We start from the raw sequence: 19513 nt of genomic DNA on the forward strand, positions 1-19513 counted from the left end.
CCAACAAATTCTCCACGCATAAAAATTAATGTAATTTAAAATCTTGAAATGAAAAAAAAAGATATTTGAAACTAATTGCCGGTTTGATGTGTTTTAAAAATGTACAACCCATTTCTCATTACTGATGGGCCATTTTCTCGGCCAGCCGAATGAAAGCTCTCCTTGTCTTGAAAGATTTGCTGCCCAACAGGCCTGACAAAGCGACTTACTTGGCAAATCACAAAAAAACTGGGTTGTGGCCATGGACCCAGCTGTCAGCCTCTCCACGTACAGTACTCTTCTGATGGAAGTCGTTCCTTGACCACGTTGACCATGCCGCGCGGAGAGCACCACGGCAGTGGACGACGGCGAGGCCTAGGAAGGGAACGACGCGGCAGTGGAAGCCCGCGCGGAGAGGACTATGAGGGTTCACTGGTTCGGCTACGACGTGAGGCTGCCGTCACCGCAGGGCCTGGCCAGCGGTGGGAATAGTAGGGGGCGGTGAGGCCTCTGCGGCAGCGCAGCCAGCCACGGGAGGCAGGAGCATGTGGCACGACCGGCGCTGCTTTGGGCGGCTGGAGCAAGAAGACCAGAGGTTGAAGAAGCACTACGGCCGTTGGATGGACATCGTACGGTCACTGGAGCTAGAATCGTTCATATTGACTAAGTTGACAAAGCCCTTCGTCCCCGTCAACTTAGTAGGCCCACAAGTCAACCTCCCAGCAAGGTGGGTCCCAGCTAGCCGGGGGAGTATTCATTTTTTTGTGCGTAATAAGGAGGCACTTCCGGTGGGTCCGAGCTGACAGCGGGGGAAACGTTTTTTTCGTGAAATACGGTGGCCTGTCCGGTGGGTCCCAGCAGTCAGGGGGAAACGATTTTTTTTTGCAAAATACTAGTGGCCCGTCCGGTGGGTCCCTGCTGTCAGGTGGAGGAATAATTATTTTCTGCGTAATAAGGAGGCACTTCCTTGTTGCGGCCGTGGACCCAGCTATCAGCCTCTCCACGTACAATCCAAGTCCGATGGAAGTCGTTCCTTGACCATGTTGAACACGCCATGCCGAGAGCACCAGGGTGGTGGACGACGGCGAGGCCTAGGAAGGGGACGACACGGAGGCACGGAAGACTCGGCAGTTGTTTCCCACACAGAGGGGAGTACGACTGTATGAGGGTTTACTAGTTCGTCTGCCATCACAGGAGAATAACAGCAGGTGTGGGTGAGTAGAGGGATGGCTAGGCCAGCGATGGGAGTACGGTCGGGCGGTGAGGTCTGTGCGGCAGCACAGCCGGTCGTGAGGAGGAGGGAGCAGGCAGTCCTGCCGGTGCTTGTTTGAGCGACTGGAGCAGGAAGAGCAGAGGTTGAAGAAGCACGACGGCCATTTGATGGACATCCAACAGTCAATGCTTGTGCGTCAACCTTTTTTTGGGATAGCCTCAAATCTATGGAAAACAGCATACAACCCATCTGCCATTATTTCTAATAATTTACAGCCCATTTGCTAATTCTTAAGGTTTTTTTGGAGCCCATATTCTTTTTGTTAGCATTACAGCCCATATTGTGGAAAGGGTTAAAAAATTATTCGAAATCTTGCATATTTCGGTGAGGTCCGAACTGTTTTTAATCCCGATATTTCGACTCACATTCAAACTTATTTTAAAAATAAATGTATATCAATATAAAATCCAACAAATTCTCCACGCATAAAAATTAATGTAATTTAAAATCTTGAAATGAAAAAAAGATATTTGAAACTAATTGCCGGTTTGATGTGTTTTAAAAATGTAGAACATTTCTCATTACTGATGGGCCATTTTCTCGGCCAGCCGAATGAAAGCTCTCCTCGTCTTGAAAGATTTGCAGCCCAACAGGCCTGACAAAGTGACTTACTTGGCAAATCACAAAAAAACTGGGCTGTGGCCGTGGACCCAGCTGTCAGCCTCTCCACGTACAATACTCTTTCGATGGAAGTCGTTCCTTGACCACGTTGACCATGCTGCGTGGAGAGCACCACGGTAGTGGACGACGATGAGGCCTAGGAAGGGGACGACGCGGCAGTGGAAGCCCGCGCGGAGAGGACTACGAGGGTTCACTGGTTCCGCTGCGGTGTGAGGCTGCCGTCGCCGTAGGGCCTGGCCAGCGGTGGAATAGTAGGGGCGGTGAGGCCTCTGCGGCAGCGCAGCCAGCCACGGGAGGCAGGAGCATGTGGCACGACCGGCGCTGCTTTGGGCGGTTGGAGCAAGAAGACCAGAGGTTGAAGAAGTACTACGGACATTGGATGGACATCGTACGGTCACTAGAGCTAGAATCGTTCATATTGACTAAGTTGACAAAGCCCTTCGTCCCCGTCAACTTAGTAGGCCCACAAGTCAACCTCCCAGCAAGGTGGGTCCCAGCTAGCCGGGGGAGTATTCATTTTTTTTTGCGTAATAAGGAGGCACTTCCGGTGGGTCCGAGCTGACAGCAGGGGGAACTTTTTTTCGCAAAATACGGTAGCCCGTCCGGTGGGTCCCAGCAGTCAGGGAGAAACATTTTTTTCACAAAATACTGGTGGCCCGTCCGATGGGTCCCGCTGTCAGGTGGAGGAATAAATATTTTCTGCGTAATAAGGAGGCACTTCCTTGCGGCTGCCGTGGACCCAGCTGTCAGCCTCTCCACGTACAGTACTATTCCGATGGAAGTCAGTCATTGACCACGTTGACCACTCCGCGCCGAGAGCACCAGGGCAGTGGACGACAGCGAGGACTAGGAAGGGGACGACTCGGAGCCGGGGAAGACGCGGCAGTGGATGCCCACATGAAGAGGAGTATGAGGGTTCACTGGTTCGGCTGCAGTGTGAGGCTGCTGTTGCCGCAAAATAACAGGGGGTGTGGGTGAGTAGAGGGATGGCCTGGCCAGCGGTGGGAGTAGTAGGGGGCGGTGAGGCCTTCGCGGTATCACAGCCGACCACGGGAGGCAGGAGCACGCGGCACGACCGGCGCTGGTTTGGGCGGCTGGAGCAAGAAGACCAGAGGTTGAAGAAGCACTACGGCCGTTGGATGAACATCATACTGTAACAGGAGCTAGAATCCTTCATATTGACTAAGTTAACAAAGCCCTCCATCCCCATCAACTTGGTAGGCCCACAAGTCAGCCTCCCACTATGCTGGGTTCCAGCTGGCAGGGGGGATATTCATTTTTTGTGCGTAATAAGGAGGCACTTCCTTGTGTGCGAAGATAGCTGGTGGGTCTGACATGTCAGCGGGGGGCACTTTATTTTGCGAAATACAGAGGCCCTTCCGGTGGGTCCCAGATGTCAGGTGGAGGAATCATTATTTTGCGCGTAATAAGGAGGCATTTCCTTGTGTGTGGCCGTCGACCCAGCTGTCAGCCTCTCCATGCACAATCTACTTCCATGGTGTCGTTCATTGACCATGTTGACCACGCCACGCTGAGCGCATCCAAGGTGGTGGACGACGGCGAGGCCCCTGATAGCAACGAGCCGGAGATGGGAAGATGCGGGAGTAGATTCGCAGACAGAGAGGTGTACGAGGGTTAACTGGTTCTAGTGCGGTGTGGTTCGGCAGTCGGTGGAGAAGAACAGGAGGTGTGGAGGGGTGGAGGGATGGCCTGGCCAACGGTGGAGTAGCGCTTCATAGCGAAGCGTGCTAAGCAAAGCTGCTAGCAGCAGGAGGCGGGAGGTGGTCCCGGCGGCGCTGGAGGAAGAAGACGAGAGATTGAAGATGGATGCCGGTCGTTGGATGTAAATCCAACGGCTAACATGTCAGAATCATTTGTTGACTAAATTGACAACGGCTTGCATTGGCTTCGACCTATTGGCCCACATTTCAGCCTCCAAAAATGTGGCACATATTCAACCCATTTTTTCAGAATTTACAGTCTTTTTTTGCGCGGTAGAATTTACAGTCAATTTGATGTTTTTTTTGAATTACAGCCATTAGCTGGGCTAGGTGAACAAATAATGTAGCGTCCATGCGGCCCGTTTATTTTATTTCCTAAAAAATTACAGGCCATTTGCACTTTCTCGAAATACACAAATTTGCTGGGCTGATTCTAATTACAATGTTGGGTTGGGACAGCAATGTTATCAAAAAATAAGAAGGGGTTGAGCATTTTATTATAAATATATTTAAATAATAAGTGATATTATTACATTTGTCCTTAAATCTTACCAAGCTTTTGTACACAATCACTAGGATTTTCGTGCCAAAACAATCCAGGATTTTATTTGTTAAGAAATTATTTTTATAAGTTAATAAGATGTGGGATATTGTTTTCTTACATATGTAAGTATCTGTTAAATATATGATGACAATAAAAATAATATATAATAACAGATAAAATAATTTTTTTAGAAAAATAGGGAGCATCTCCCCGGTTCCATTGCTGAGAACGAAACCACAACATTTTCTGATACAACAGCTCAAAGAGCAGTTCGAAAGCAAAGGTAGAAAAGCTACAAACTAGGGGGGGATGAACAAGTTCTCTGAATAACACAAATCACCCGAACGGTGCCAAAGGCAGAGCGGATAGAGCACTCAAATGACACAAGGAGGGTCTAGCGAAGCCTTCATGGTCTTCAGCCGAGGGGCCGTGTCAGCCTGCGGCGACCAGTAAGCAAGCGGAGACACCGGGATGGAAGGCGTAGCATGGTAGATGTCCCTCTTTTTCGGCGCCAGGTGCCCATCATCTTCATCCGAGATCTTGAGACGAGCCCACGGGTCCAGCCCCAAAGCAGGTCGAGCCTTGTTCAGCCACAAGTGATCGCCAACGGTTTCTGGAGGGATCTTGTTAGGGTTTCCACGAAGCTCATCAACTTGTCCTTGTCTGATCCGGAGGAGAGAATCACCCAGTTCCACACCATGTTCCTGATCAACCTCAAGACCTGTGAAATGGAAATCCAGGAGGTGTTACTAAAAATCATAGCATTTCTATATTTCCAGAGGCACCAAAGGACATCTGAGCTAATAGTGTTTAAACCTAAGCACTTTTTGGTAGCAATCCAGAATCTGGCGACAGATTCAAAGGATGAGCCAATCTGACTAGAGAAATATTCCTCAATGTGGGCCTAGAGATGTTTAGCAACTATACATTCAAAAAATAGGTGAGAACAAGACTCTTGTTCCAAGCAGTAAACACAATCAAGGGGTTTGATGATGTGTCTCTTCCTAAGGTTATCCCTAGTCATCAATTTGTTTTTGGAGAGAAGCCAGAGAAATACATGAATTTTAGGGGGAACTCTCAATTTCCAGACAGCAGGGATAAACACGGGTTGAACCCCTCTAAAGTTGATAACATGATAGAGGGAGCTGGAGGAATACTTCCCCTTATTATCCAGCTGCCAAATCAGGGCATCCGTATCGGCAGTAAAGGTAATGCTTTTGGCAATTTCCTCCAACTGGAACCATTGTTCCATGAGACTATCACTAAAGTTCCTTCTAAAAGAGAGTTTTAGGCATTGACCGTCCCAAACTTCATTGACACTTTTGTTAAGCTCACTGCGGACAGAGTAAATAGGCCAAAATTGGACTGCTAGGGGGGATGTGCCAAACCATGTATCTTCCCAGAACCTAGTTCTGCTCCCATCCCCTATGTTCCATCTGTAGCCAAATTTCACAGCATGCATAATAGATTTTAATCCTTTCCAGAATCTAGAGGTCTTAGGGTTGGGGGAAGGGACAAAAATATTAGGTTTATTTCCTAGGTATTTATGGGCAATAAGAAGCTTCCAGGGTTTCAGGTCTTCCTCATAGAATCTTTTAATCCAAGACCCTAGAAGACAGATGTTAATTTCTTGGAGGTTAGGTATGCCTAGGCCTCCAAAATCTTTTTTCATAGAGACTAGGGCCCAATTTGAAGGAAATATACCCTAGAGGCAATAATAAAGTTATTATTTATTTCCTTATAATCATGATAAATGTTTATTATTCATGCTAGAATTGTATTTACCGGAAACATAATACATGTGTGAATACATAGACAAACAAAGTGTCACTAGTATGCCTCTACTTGACTAGCTCATTAATCAAAGATGGTTATGTTTCCTAACCATGAACAATGAGTTGTTATTTGATTAACGAGGTCACATCATTAGCAGAATGATCTGATTGACATGACCCATTCCATTAGCTTAGCACCCGATCGTTTAGTATGTTGCTATTGCTTTCTTCATGACTTATACATGTTCCTATGACTATGAGATTATGCAACTCCCGTTTACCGGAGGAACACTTTGGGTACTACCAAACGTCACAACGTAACTGGGTGATTATAAAGGAGTACTACAGGTGTCTCCAATGGTCGATGTTGGGTTGGCGTATTTCGAGATTAGGATTTGTCACTCCGATTGCCGGAGAGGTATCTCTGGGCCCTCTCGGTAATACACATCACATAAGCCTTGCAAGCATTACAACTAATATGTTAGTTGTGAGATGATGTATTACGGAACGAGTAAAGAGACTTGCCGGTAACGAGATTGAACTAGGTATTGGATACCGACGATCGAATCTCGGGCAAGTAACATACCGATGACAAAGGGAACAACGTATGTTGTTATGCGGTCTGACCGATAAAGATCTTCGTAGAATATGTAGGAGCCAATATGGGCATCCAGGTCCCGCTATTGGTTATTGACCAGAGACGTGTCTCGGTCATGTCTACATTGTTCTCGAACCCGTAGGGTCCGCACGCTTAAGGTTACGATGACAGTTAATTATGAGTTTATACATTTTGATGTACCGAAGGTTGTTCGGAGTCCCGGATGTGATCACGGACATGACGAGGAGTCTCTAAATGGTCGAGACGTAAAGATTGATATATTGGAAGCCTATATTTGGATATCGGAAGTGTTCCGGGTGAAATCGGGATTTTACCGGAATACCGGGAGGGTTACCGGAACCCCCTGGGAGCTATTTGGGCCATAGTGGGCCTTAGTGGAAAAGAGAAGGGGCTGCCCTAGATGGGCTGCGCCCCCCCCTTCCCCTAGTCCTATTAGGACTAGGAGAGGTGGCCGGCCCCCTCCTCCTCTTTTCCCCTCCGAGGAATCCTAGTTGGACTAGGATTGGAGGGGGAATCCTACTCCCAGAGGGAGTAGGACTCTCCTGCGCCTCCCCCCCTTGGCCGGCCAGCCTCCCCTCCTCTCCTCCTTTATATACGGAGGCAGGGGCACCTCTAAACACACAAGTTGACACAAGTTGATCCACGTGATCTATTCCTTAGCCGTGTGCGGTGCCCCCTGCCACCATATTCCTCGATAATACTGTAGCGGAGTTTAGGCGAAGCCCTGCTGCTGTAGTTCATCAAGATCGTCACCACGCCGTCGTGCTGATGAAACTCTTCCCCGACACTTTGCTGGATCGGAGTCCGGGGATCGTCATCGAGCTGAACGTGTGCTCGAACTCGGAGGTGCCGTAGTTTCGGTGCTTGATCGGTTGGATCGTGAAGACGTACGACTACTTCCTCTACGTCGTGTCATCGCTTTCGCAGTCGGTCTGCGTTGGGTACATAGACAACACTCTCCTCTCGTTGCTATGCATCACATGATCCTGTGTGTACGTAGGAATTTTTTTGAAATTACTACGAAACCCTACAGTGGCATCCGAGCCTAGGTTATTTATGTTGATGTTATATGCACGAGTAGAACACAAGTGAGTTGTGGACGATACAAGTCATACTACCTACCAGCATGTCATACTTTGGTTCGGCGGTATTGTTGGACAAGACGACCCGGACCAACCTTACGCGTACGCTTACGCGAGACCGGTTCCCTCGACGTGCTTTGCACAGAGATGGCTTGCGGGCGACTGTCTCTCCAACTTTAGTTGAACCAAGTATGGCTACGCCCGGTCCTTGCGAAGGTTAAAACGGAGTCTATTTGACAAACTATCGTTGTGGTTTTGATGCGTAGGTGAGATTGGTTCTTACTTAAGCCCGTAGCAGCCACGTAAAACATGCAACAACAAAGTAGAGGACGTCTAACTTGTTTTTGCAGGGCATGTTGTGATGTGATATGGTCAAAGCATGATGCTGAATTTTATTGTATGAGATGATCATGTTTTGTAACCGAGTTATCGGCAACTGGCAGGAGCCATATGGTTGTCGCTTTATTGTATGCAATGCAATCGCGATGTAATGCTTTACTTTATTACTAAACGGTAGTGATAGTTGTGGAAGCATAAGATTCGCGAGACGACAACGATGCTACGATGGAGATCAAGGTGTCGCGCCGGTGACGATGGTGATCATGACGGTGCTTCGGAGATGGAGATCACAAGCACAAGATGATGATGACCATATCATATCACTTATATTGATTGCATGTGATGTTTATCTTTTTATGCATCTTATCTTGCTTTGATTGACGGTAGCATTATAAGATGATCTCTCACTAAATTATCAAGAAGTGTTCTCCCTGAGTATGCACCGTTGCCAAAGTTCGTCGTGCCCAGACACCACGTGATGATCGGGTGTGATAAGCTCTACGTCCATCTACAACAGGTGCAAGCCAGTTTTGCACACGCAGAATACTCAGGTTAAACTTGACGAGCCTAGCATATGCAGATATGGCCTCGGAACACGGAGACCGAAAGGTCGAGCGTGAATCATATAGTAGATATGATCAACATAACGATGTTCACCATTGAAAACTACTCCATCTCACGTGATGATCGGTCATGGTTTAGTTGATTTGGATCACGTAATCACTTAGAGGATTAGAGGGATGTCTATCTAAGTGGGAGTTCTTAAATAATATGATTAATTGAACTTAAATTTATCATGAACTTAGTACCTGATAGTATCTTGCTTGTTTATGTTGATTGTAGATAGATGGCTCATGCTGTTGTTCCGTTGAATTTTAATGCGTTCCTTGAGAAAGCAAAGTTGAAAGATGATGGTAGCAATTACACGGACTGGGTCCGTAACTTGAGGATTATCCTCATTGCTGCATAGAAAAATTACGTCCTGGAAGCACCGCTGGGTGCCAGGCCTGCTGCTGGAGCAACACCAGATGTTATGAACGTCTGGCAGAGCAAAGCTGATGACTACTCGATAGTTCAGTGTGCCATGCTTTACGGCTTAGAATCGGGACTTCAACGACGTTTTGAACGTCATGGAGCATATGAGATGTTCCAGGAGTTGAAGTTAATATTTCAAGCAAATGCCCGAATTGAGAGATATGAAGTCTCCAATAAGTTCTATAGCTGCAAGATGGAGGAGAACAGTTCTGTCAGTGAGCATATACTCAAAATGTCTGGGTATAATAATCACTTGATTCAATTGGGAGTTAATCTTCCGGATGATTGCGTTATTGACAGAATTCTCCAATCACTACCACCAAGCTACAAGAGCTTCGTGATGAACTATAATATGCAAGGGATGAACAAGACTATTCCCGAGCTCTTCGCAATGCTGAAAGCTGCGGAGGTAGAAATCAAGAAGGAGCATCAAGTGTTGATGGTTAACAAGAACACTAGTTTCAAGAAAAAGGGCAAAGGGAAGAAAAAGGGGAACTTCAAGAAGAACGGCAAGCAAGTTGCTGCTCAAGAGAAGAAACCCAAGTCTGGACCTAAGCCTGAAACAGAGTGCTTCTACTGCAAGCAGACTGGTCACTGGAAGCGGAACTGCCCCAAGTATTTGGCGGATAAGAAGGATGGCAAGGTGAACAAAGGTATATGTGATATACATGTTATTGATGTGTACCTTACTAGAGCTCGCAGTAGCACCTGGGTATTTGATACTGGTTCTGTTGCTAATATTTGCAACTCGAAACAGGGACTACAGAATAAGCAGGCACTGGCAAAGGACGAGGTGACGATGCGCGTGGGAAACGGTTCCAAAGTCGATGTGATCGCAGTCGGCACGCTACCTCTACATCTACCTTCGGGATTAATATTAGACCTAAGTAATTGTTATTTGGTGCCAGCGTTGAGCATGAACATTATATCTGGATCTTGTTTAATGCGAGACGGTTATTCATTTAAATCAGAGAATAATGGTTGTTTTATTTATATGAGTAATATCTTTTATGGTCATGCACCCTTGAAGAGTGGTCTATTCTTATTAAATCTCGATAGTAGTAATACACATATTCATAATGTTGAAGCCAAAAGATGCAGAGTTGATAACGAAAGTGCAACTTATTTGTGGCACTATCGTTTAGGTCATATCGGTATAAAACGCATGAAGAAACTCCATGCTGATGGACTTTTGGAACCACTTGATTATGAATCACTTGGTACTTGCGAACCGTGCCTCATGGGCAAGATGACTAAAACACCGTTCTCCGGTACTATGGAGAGAGCAACAGATTTGTTGGAAATCATACATACAGATGTATGTGGCCCGATGAATATTGAGGCTCGTGGCGGATATCGTTATTTTCTCACCTTCACAGATGATTTAAGCAGATATGGGTATATCTACTTAATGAAACATAAGTCTGAAACATTTGAAAAGTTCAAAGAATTTCAGAGTGAAGTTGAAAATCATCGTAACAAGAAAATAAAGTTTCTACAATCTGATCGTGGAGGAGAATATTTGAGTTACGAGTTTGGTGTACATTTGAAAAACTGTGGAATAGTTTCGCAACTCACGCCACCCGGAACACCACAGCGTAATGGTGTGTCCGAACGTCGTAATCGTACTTTACTAGATATGGTGCGATCTATGATGTCTCTTACTGATTTACCGCTATCATTTTGGGGATATGCTTTAGAGACGGCCGCATTCACGTTAAATAGGGCACCATCAAAATCCGTTGAGACGACGCCTTATGAACTGTGGTTTGGCAAGAAACCAAAGTTGTCGTTTCTTAAAGTTTGGGGCTGCGATGCTTATGTGAAAAAGCTTCAACCTGATAAGCTCGAACCCAAATCGGAGAAATGTGTCTTCATAGGATACCCAAAGGAAACTGTTGGGTACACCTTCTATCACAGATCCGAAGGCAAAACATTCGTTGCTAAGAATGGATCATTTTTAGAGAAGGAGTTTCTCTCGAAAGAAGTGAGTGGGAGGAAAGTAGAACTTGACGAGGTAACTGTACCTGCTCCCTTACTGGAAAGTAGTTCATCACAGAAAACTGTTTCAGTGACACCTACACTAGTTAGTGAGGAAGCCAATGATAATGATCATGAAACTTCAGATCAAGATACTACTGAACCGCGTAGATCAACCAGAGTAAGATCCGCACCAGAGTGGTACGGTAATCCTGTTCTGGAGGTCATGCTACTAGATCATGATGAACCTACGAACTATGAAGAAGCGATGGTGAGCCCAGATTCCGTAAAGTGGCTTGAAGCCATGAAATCTGAGATGGGATCCATGTATGAGAACAAAGTATGGACTTTGGTTGACTTGCCCGATGATCGGCAAGCAATTGAGAATAAATGGATTTTTAAGAAGAAGACTGACGCTGATGGTAATGTTACTGTCTACAAAGCTCGACTTGTCGCAAAAGGTTTTCGGCAAGTTCAAGGAATTGACTACGATGAGACCTTCTCACCCGTAGCGATGCTTAAGTCCGTCCGAATCATGTTAGCAATTGCCGCATTTTATGATTATGAAATTTGGCAAATGGATGTCAAAACTGCAATCCTGAATGGATTTCTGGAAGAAGAGTTGTATATGATGCAACCAGAAGGTTTTGTCGATCCAAAGGGAGCTAACAAAGTGTGCAAGCTCCAGCGATCCATTTATGGACTGGTGCAAGCCTCTCGGAGTTGGAATAAACGTTTTGATAGTGTGATCAAAGCATTTGGTTTTATACAGACTTTCGGAGAAGCCTGTATTTACAAGAAAGTGAGTGGGAGCTCTGTAGCATTTCTGATATTATATGTGGATGACATATTACTGATTGGAAATGATATAGAATTTCTGGATAGCATAAAGGGATACTTGAATAAAAGTTTTTCAATGAAAGACCTCGGTGAAGCTGCTTACATATTAGGCATTAAAATCTATAGAGATAGATCAAGACGCTTAATTGGACTTTCACAAAGCACATACCTTGACAAGATTTTGAAGAAATTCAAAATGGATCAAGCAAAGAAAGGATTCTTGCCTGTATTACAAGGTATGAAATTGAGTAAGACTCAATGCCCGACCACTGCAGAAGATAGAGAGAATATGAAAGATGTTCCCTATGCATCAGCCATAGGCTCTATCATGTATGCAATGCTGTGTACCAGACCTGATGTGTGCCTTGCTATAAGTTTAGCAGGGAGGTACCAAAGTAATCCAGGAGTGGATCACTGGACAGCGGTCAAGAACATCCTGAAATACCTGAAAAGGACTAAGGATATGTTTCTCGTATATGGAAGTGACAAAGAGCTCACCGTAAAAGGTTACGTTGATGCAAGCTTTGACACTGATCCGGACGATTCTAAATCGCAAACCAGATACGTGTTTACATTAAACGGTGGAGCTGTCAGTTGGTGCAGTTCTAAACAAAGCGTTGTAGCGAGATCTACATGTGAAGCGGAATACATAGCTGCTTCGGAAGCAGCAAATGAAGGAGTCTGGATGAAGGAGTTCATATCCGATCTAGGTGTCATACCTAGTGCATCGGGTCCAATGAAAATCTTTTGTGACAATACTAGTGCAATTGCCTTGGCAAAGGAATCCAGATTTCACAAAAGGACCAAACACATCAAGAGACGCTTCAACTCCATCCGGGATCTGGTCCAGGTGGGAGACATAGAGATTTGCAAGATACATACGGATCTGAATGTTGCAGACCCATTGACTAAGCCTCTTCCACGAGCAAAACATGATCAGCACCAAGGCTCCATGGGTGTTAGAATCATTACAGTGTAATCTAGATTATTGACTCTAGTGCAAGTGGGAGACTGAAGGAAATATACCCTAGAGGCAATAATAAAGTTATTATTTATTTCCTTATAATCATGATAAATGTTTATTATTCATGCTAGAATTGTATTTACCGGAAACATAATACATGTGTGAATACATAGACAAACAAAGTGTCACTAGTATGCCTCTACTTGACTAGCTCGTTAATCAAAGATGGTTATGTTTCCTAACCATGAACAATGAGTTTTTATTTGATTAACGAGGTCACATCATTAGCAGAATGATCTGATTGACATGACCCATTCCATTAGCTTAGCACCCGATCGTTTAGTATGTTGCTATTGCTTTCTTCATGACTTATACATGTTCCTATGACTATGAGATTATGCAACTCCCGTTTACCGGAGGAACACTTTGGGTACTACCAAACGTCACAACGTAACTGGGTGATTACAAAAGGAGTACTACAGGTGTCTCCAATGGTCGATGTTGGGTTGGCGTATTTCGAGATTAGGATTTGTCACTCCGATTGTCGGAGAGGTATCTCTGGGCCCTCTCGGTAATACACATCACATAAGCCTTGCAAGCATTACAACTAATATGTTAGTTGTGAGATGATGTATTACGGAACGAGTAAAGAGACTTGCCAGTAACGAGATTGAACTAGGTATTGGATACCGACGATCGAATCTCGGGCAAGTAACATACCGATGACAAAGGGAACAACGTATGTTGTTATGCGGTCTGACCGATAAAGATCTTCGTAGAATATGTAGGATCCAATATGGGCATCCAGGTCCCGCTATTGGTTATTGACCAAAGACGTGTCTCGGTCATGTCTACATTGTTCTCGAACCCGTAGGGTCCGCACGCTTAAGGTTACGATGACAGTTAATTATGAGTTTATACATTTTGATGTACCGAAGGTTGTTCGGAGTCCCGGATGTGATCACGGACATGACGAGGAGTCTCGAAATGGTCGAGACGTAAAGATTGATATATTGGAAGCCTATATTTGGATATCGGAAGTGTTCCGGGTGAAATCGGGATTTTACCGGAATACCGGGAGGGTTACCGGAACCCCCCGGGAGCTATTTGGGCCATAGTGGGCCTTAGTGGAAAAGAGAAGGGGCTGCCCTAGATGGGCTGCGCCCCCCCTTCCCCTAGTCCTATTAGGACTAGGAGAGGTGGCCGGCCCCCTCCTCCTCTTTTCCCCTCCGAGGAATCCTAGTTGGACTAGGATTGGAGGGGGAATCCTACTCCCAGAGGGAGTAGGACTCTCCTGCGCCTCCCCCCCTTGGCCGGCCAGCCTCCCCTCCTCTCCTCCTTTATATACGGAGGCAGGGGCACCTCTAAACACACAAGTTGACACAAGTTGATCCACGTGATCTATTCCTTAGCCGTGTGCGGTGCCCCCTGCCACCATATTCCTTGATAATACTGTAGCGGAGTTTAGGCGAAGCCCTGCTGCTGTAGTTCATCAAGATCGTCACCACACCGTCGTGCTGACGAAACTCTTCCCCGACACTTTGCTGGATCGGAGTCCGGGGATCGTCATCGAGCTGAACGTGTGCTCGAACTCGGAGGTGTCGTAGTTTCGGTGCTTGATCGGTTGGATCGTGAAGACGTACGACTACTTCCTCTACGTCGTGTCATCGCTTCCGCAGTCGGTCTGCGTTGGGTATGTAGACAACACTCTCCTCTCGTTGCTATGCATCACATGATCCTGTGTGTACGTAGGAAATTTTTTGAAATTACTACGAAACCCTACACAATTAGCAAGGTGTAACTTCCTATTTCCCTCAAAATCATTCCACAAGCAATGAGACATCTGAGAATTGATGAGGTTCACTGCCCATTTAGGGAACTTGAAGAAGGAGAGGAGATACACTGGAATGCTAGCCAAACAAGCTTGTATGAGGATCAATCTACCTCTGTAAGAGAGAAGTTTGCCCCTCCACCCAGCAATCCTTTTAATGATTTTAGCCAGAAGGGGTTGGATATCCTCTCTCCCCAGTTTATCATAGTGGAGAGGGATACCTAGGTACTTGATGGGGAAGTTACCTTTATTACAGACTAGAATAGAGAGGAAGTCAGCTAACTCCTGATCATCCATGTTGATAGGGATGAGTTCACTTTTAGAGTAGTTGATTCTCATGCCTGAGACTTGTTCAAACCAGGTTAGAACAGTTTTCAGATTGCTAGCATGTGTAGAGTCATTGTCTAAGAAAAGGATGGTATCATCTGCATATTGAAGGCAGATGATGCCACCAGGGCAGACCTCAGGACAGAGCCCTGCAATCAGACTATGATCAGCAGCTTTGCTCAGCATTTTAGTAAGAACGTCCACTACTAAATTAAACTAAAGCGGGGAGATGGGGTCACCTTGCTAAGGCCTTTACCAGCAAGGAAAAAATCACTTTCACAGTTATTTAACTTGACCCCAACAGACCCCCCATGAGTAAGTTGCTGGATCCAACTCTCCTCTATGAAAGGCTTGGAAAAGATCTAAGAGATCATTTTTCACCAAGTCCCAAAAATGCTGGTAAAACAAGAAGGGAATCCCATCAGGACCAGGAGCCCCATCAGGATAAGAGCTAAAAATGGCTTCCTTCTCCTCTGTCTCTGAAAAAGGGGCTTCTAGCAGCTCATTTTCAGCAGGAGAGACTTTTTCAGAAGCAGAGAAAAAATTGCTTTGTAGAGAGAACCCAGAAGGGTTTTCTTTCTTAAATAGGTCTTTGTAGAAGTCACTAGCCACTTTCAGCATCTCATCTACCTCAGTAACAGGGCCATTAGGGCCATCAAGGGAGTGAATGAGGGTTTTCCTCCTCCTCTGGTTAGCTACTGCATGGAAGTAAGCAGTATTTCTATCACCCTCCTTAATGTTCCTATCTCTAGACCTTTGTTTGGATTTAATTTCTTCTTAAAGCCAAATTTTCTTGAGCTCTCCATGGACAAAGTTTAATCTATCAGTCTCAGCCTCAGAGAGGTCAGTGGTTTCTGCCTTAATATCTAGAGAATCAAACTCAAGGAGGAGAAGCCTTTTGTATCTTCTAAGATTAGCTTCCTCATTAGAGTTCCACCCTTTGGTAGTTCTCCTAAATCTCCTAATTTTGATTTGCCAATTTTCTAGGGGGCAGCTGCTCCCAGTAGGCTCATTCTAGATTTTCCTGACTAGCTCAGTAAAATCTTCTCTAAGCAACCACCACTTTTCAAATTTAAAACTATTGCTCTTTGGAGTTTGGTTAAGACCAGAGTCCCAGAGCAAAGGAGTATGGTCACTACCACATCTGGGCAGATCTCTACAACTAGAAAGGGTAAAGAAACTATCTAATTCTGTGTCACAGAAAATTCTGTCAATGGTGGACATAATCCTGGAGCAGCACTTCCAACATATCTAGCAGAACTATGGGTTTTCCTTCTGACAGGGCAATTCTCAACTTTATGGGTAACTGTCAGATTTCGGGTTCCGGCAGACCCTTGAGGCTCGAAAACTGGGGTGCATGCGGAGATTTTGCCTCCTACCTACCTGCACCCCTCCGCCTTGCTAAGATCTAAGCTATGGGAAGAACAACACAAGAGACACAGGGTTTATACTGGTTTGGGCCACCGTTGTGGTGTAATACCCTACTCCAGTGTGTGGTGTGGTGGATTGCCTCTTGGGCTGATGGTGATGAGCAATACAAGGAAGAACAGCCTCGCGAGGGTCTGTTCTTGGCTGGGGCGATGAACTGCTGGGAGGAGTTCAATCACCCTTCTCTCTCTCCCTCTCTCTCCTTCTCTGATTCGATCCCGAACCCCCTACCATGTGGGTGACTGGTCCTATTTATACAGGCCCTGGTCCTCTTCCCAAATATCGAGCGGGAAGGGAGCCAACAATGGCGGGCTAATTTGAAGGGGGACAACTAGTACCAGCTATCCTGACAAAAGTAGTATTCGCCTGCACAAAGCTCTGGTGGTGACGCCGTCTTGGGCTCCACGATGACCTCCGTCTTGTAGTTGGACTGGTCTTGGTCTCGTTGCACCGAAATGGCAACCTTTGCCTGATGCCTCGGTACCCCGCGGCTGCTCTTGCCCCTTTGCACCAAAGGGGAAAGGAGGACATTGCGCGGGCTGGCGCCCACCTGGCGCCCTTGGTCGTCATAGCTTGCGTCACGGGCACCTCGTGAGGTACCCCGCCTTGATCTCTCCGCCTCCTCGTGAGCCAGCCTGATGAGGCCATGCCTGAGGAAGCTCTGTGTCGTCCGTCCCGCGAGGCTTGGCCCCTCGCGAGGGTCTTGAGTCTGTGTTGATGAAGATGGGCCTTGTTGGGCCCCCCTTTGAGTCACGCCGCGGGCCGCAGGCAGGCAAGTCTGGGGACCCCCATTCCCAGAACGCTGACAGTAGCCCCCGGGCCCAAGGCGCGCCCGGACTTGACCGTGCAGGGAGGCGGAAGGGCAAGAGCGAAGCGCCACGGGCCCTATCAGCCTGCGGCCTTGGGCGCCGCGTGGCGGTTGATTGGACGTGGGCGTCTCCACTTCCCCATGGCGCCTCGGCAACTGCACGGATTGGACAAGTCCCTGCATGCAAAGCGGGTCATGATTACCTGCGATCGTGGGGGGGCGGCGGTTGGCCCTCGCCGGCTATAAGTATGAATCGGCGCGCGCCCTTCCAGTTCATCCCTCCTTGCTTCTCCTTCTTCTTCATGGACCCGTCGAGGAGGTTCTCGTCCGCAGAGAAGGGGAAGGCTCGCCAGGTTGAGCCTGCCTCTCCCCCGCCCAAGTGCGGCCGAGGGCGCCCTCGCAAACATCCTATGGCCACCACGGCAGCTCCCCGCAGCCGCGGAGACGATATCCAGCATGGTGACGGGCGGACTGTTGCGGCCGGGGCACGCGTTTCGGTCGCGCGTCCCCCTAGGCCGCGCTTTCGCACGGCAGAGGTGCTGCCGGAGTTTGTTGTGTGGTCGGCGGAGCCGACTAGCACCCGGCTTCCGCTTCCTCACTTCCTCCTCGGCGAGCTCCCGGCCGGCGCCCCGGGCGACCTCTGGCTCCAGGCAGACGGCTGCTGCAGCCGGGCCTCATGGGCTTCACTGGAGGTCTCCGCAACCGGGAGCCTGGCCTTGGCCCGCGGTTGGCAGACGTTCGCCCGCGCGCGTGGCCTGAGCCGTGATGCACCCTGCATTTCAAGTTTGATGGCGACGCCACCCTCTACATGAGGGTGTTTGGGGAAGATGGTCGCCGTGCAAGGTGCTGCCCTAAGGACGACGACCGTGGCCGGGAACCCAGCCCCGGCGATGATGGAGAGGACAGCGCTCGCGTGATTGGCGGCGCTCAGGGTTCCCCAAGCTTCACCAGTTCTTCTTCAGGCGGCGACTCTTCTAGCGGTGGTCGCGGTCAGCCTCCTCGCCGTCGTATCTGCTTGGGAGGTGGCAGCATGTCTGCCCGCCATCGCGCATCGGTGAAGCGCGAGAGGGAGTCTGCCTTAGCGCCGGAGGCAGCTCGGGTCTTCCCTGCAGGCCGGTGTGAGGCGAGCTGCGCCTGATTTGTTCTTCCTTTTCCTTTTTCCTGCGTAAAAAGACAGTAGTGTGGAGCCCCGCGGGGGCGTGTTTGGGTTATTGCTGTTAATCGTTGCTTTGTTTCCATTATCTTGCCTTCCGGCTATGTGCCCGCACATGGGTAGTTCCTGGCCCCAGCCGTGGGGGCGACCGACCCAGGCCCTGTGTTTGTGTCGCGGTGCCCGTGGGGCACGGACTAGAGGGGTGCTCCTGTAATGGACCCAGGTCGCGAAACCTTTGAACGACTAGGACAGGAACACTCGCGAGGGTGCTCGGCTGCCCCCCCCTCGCGAGGCCTTGCATAAGAGAAATCGAGGCAGGAGAGTGAAAAGTCAAAGAACCACAAGCCAAAGACGGCAACAACTTCAATAAAACTTCGAATGAGAACGAACAAGCCAACTGCGAAAAGCAAATGAAAAAAGCCACATCCGGCACCTAATCTAGTCTTCGACGTCTTCTCACCAGCGCGGAGCTAAGTGCTGCCACTGGGCGTGGGAGGGAGCCCCAGGGCCTGAGGCCGGCGCTCCTGAGACTCCGGGGCGTGTACAGCCCCAACTCATTATTACGTGAGAGTGTCACGGGCGGCGAGCTTCACAGGCGTTGGCCTTCTTCACAGGCTCCGGGCCTTTTCCAAAACGCGACAGCTTCACAGGAATTTGCCTTCTTCACAGGCTACGGACCTTTTCCAAAACGCGATAGCTTCACAGGCGTTCGCCTTCTTCACAGGCTCTAGGCCTTTTCCAAAATGCGATAGCTTCACAGGCATTCGCCTTCTTCACAGGCTCTGGGCCTTTTCCAAAACGCGATAGCTTCACAGGCATTCGCCTTCTTCACAGCCTCTGGGCCTTTTCCAAAACGCGATAGCTTCACAGGCATTCGCCTTCTTCACAGGCTCTGGGCCTTTTCCAAAACGCGATAGCTTCACAGGCATTCACCTTCTTCACAGGCTCTGGGCCTTTTCCAAACCGCGATAGCTTCACAGGCATTCGCCTTCTTCATAGGCTTTGGGCCTTTTTAGGGGTAGAACCTCCGGAGGTGCTGGATGTTCCATGCATTCTGGACCGGCACCCCTTCCTGAGTCTCCAAGCACGCAGAGCCAGGCCTGGAAACATGAACAACCTTGAACGGGCCCTCCCACATGGGAGAGAGCTTGTGCAGTCCCTCCCTAGAGAGAACCGCCTGAGCATGAGGTCTCC

This window comes from Triticum dicoccoides, chromosome 4A (assembly GCF_002162155.2).
Source record: "Triticum dicoccoides isolate Atlit2015 ecotype Zavitan chromosome 4A, WEW_v2.0, whole genome shotgun sequence".
Lineage (NCBI taxonomy): Eukaryota > Viridiplantae > Streptophyta > Magnoliopsida > Poales > Poaceae > Triticum > Triticum dicoccoides.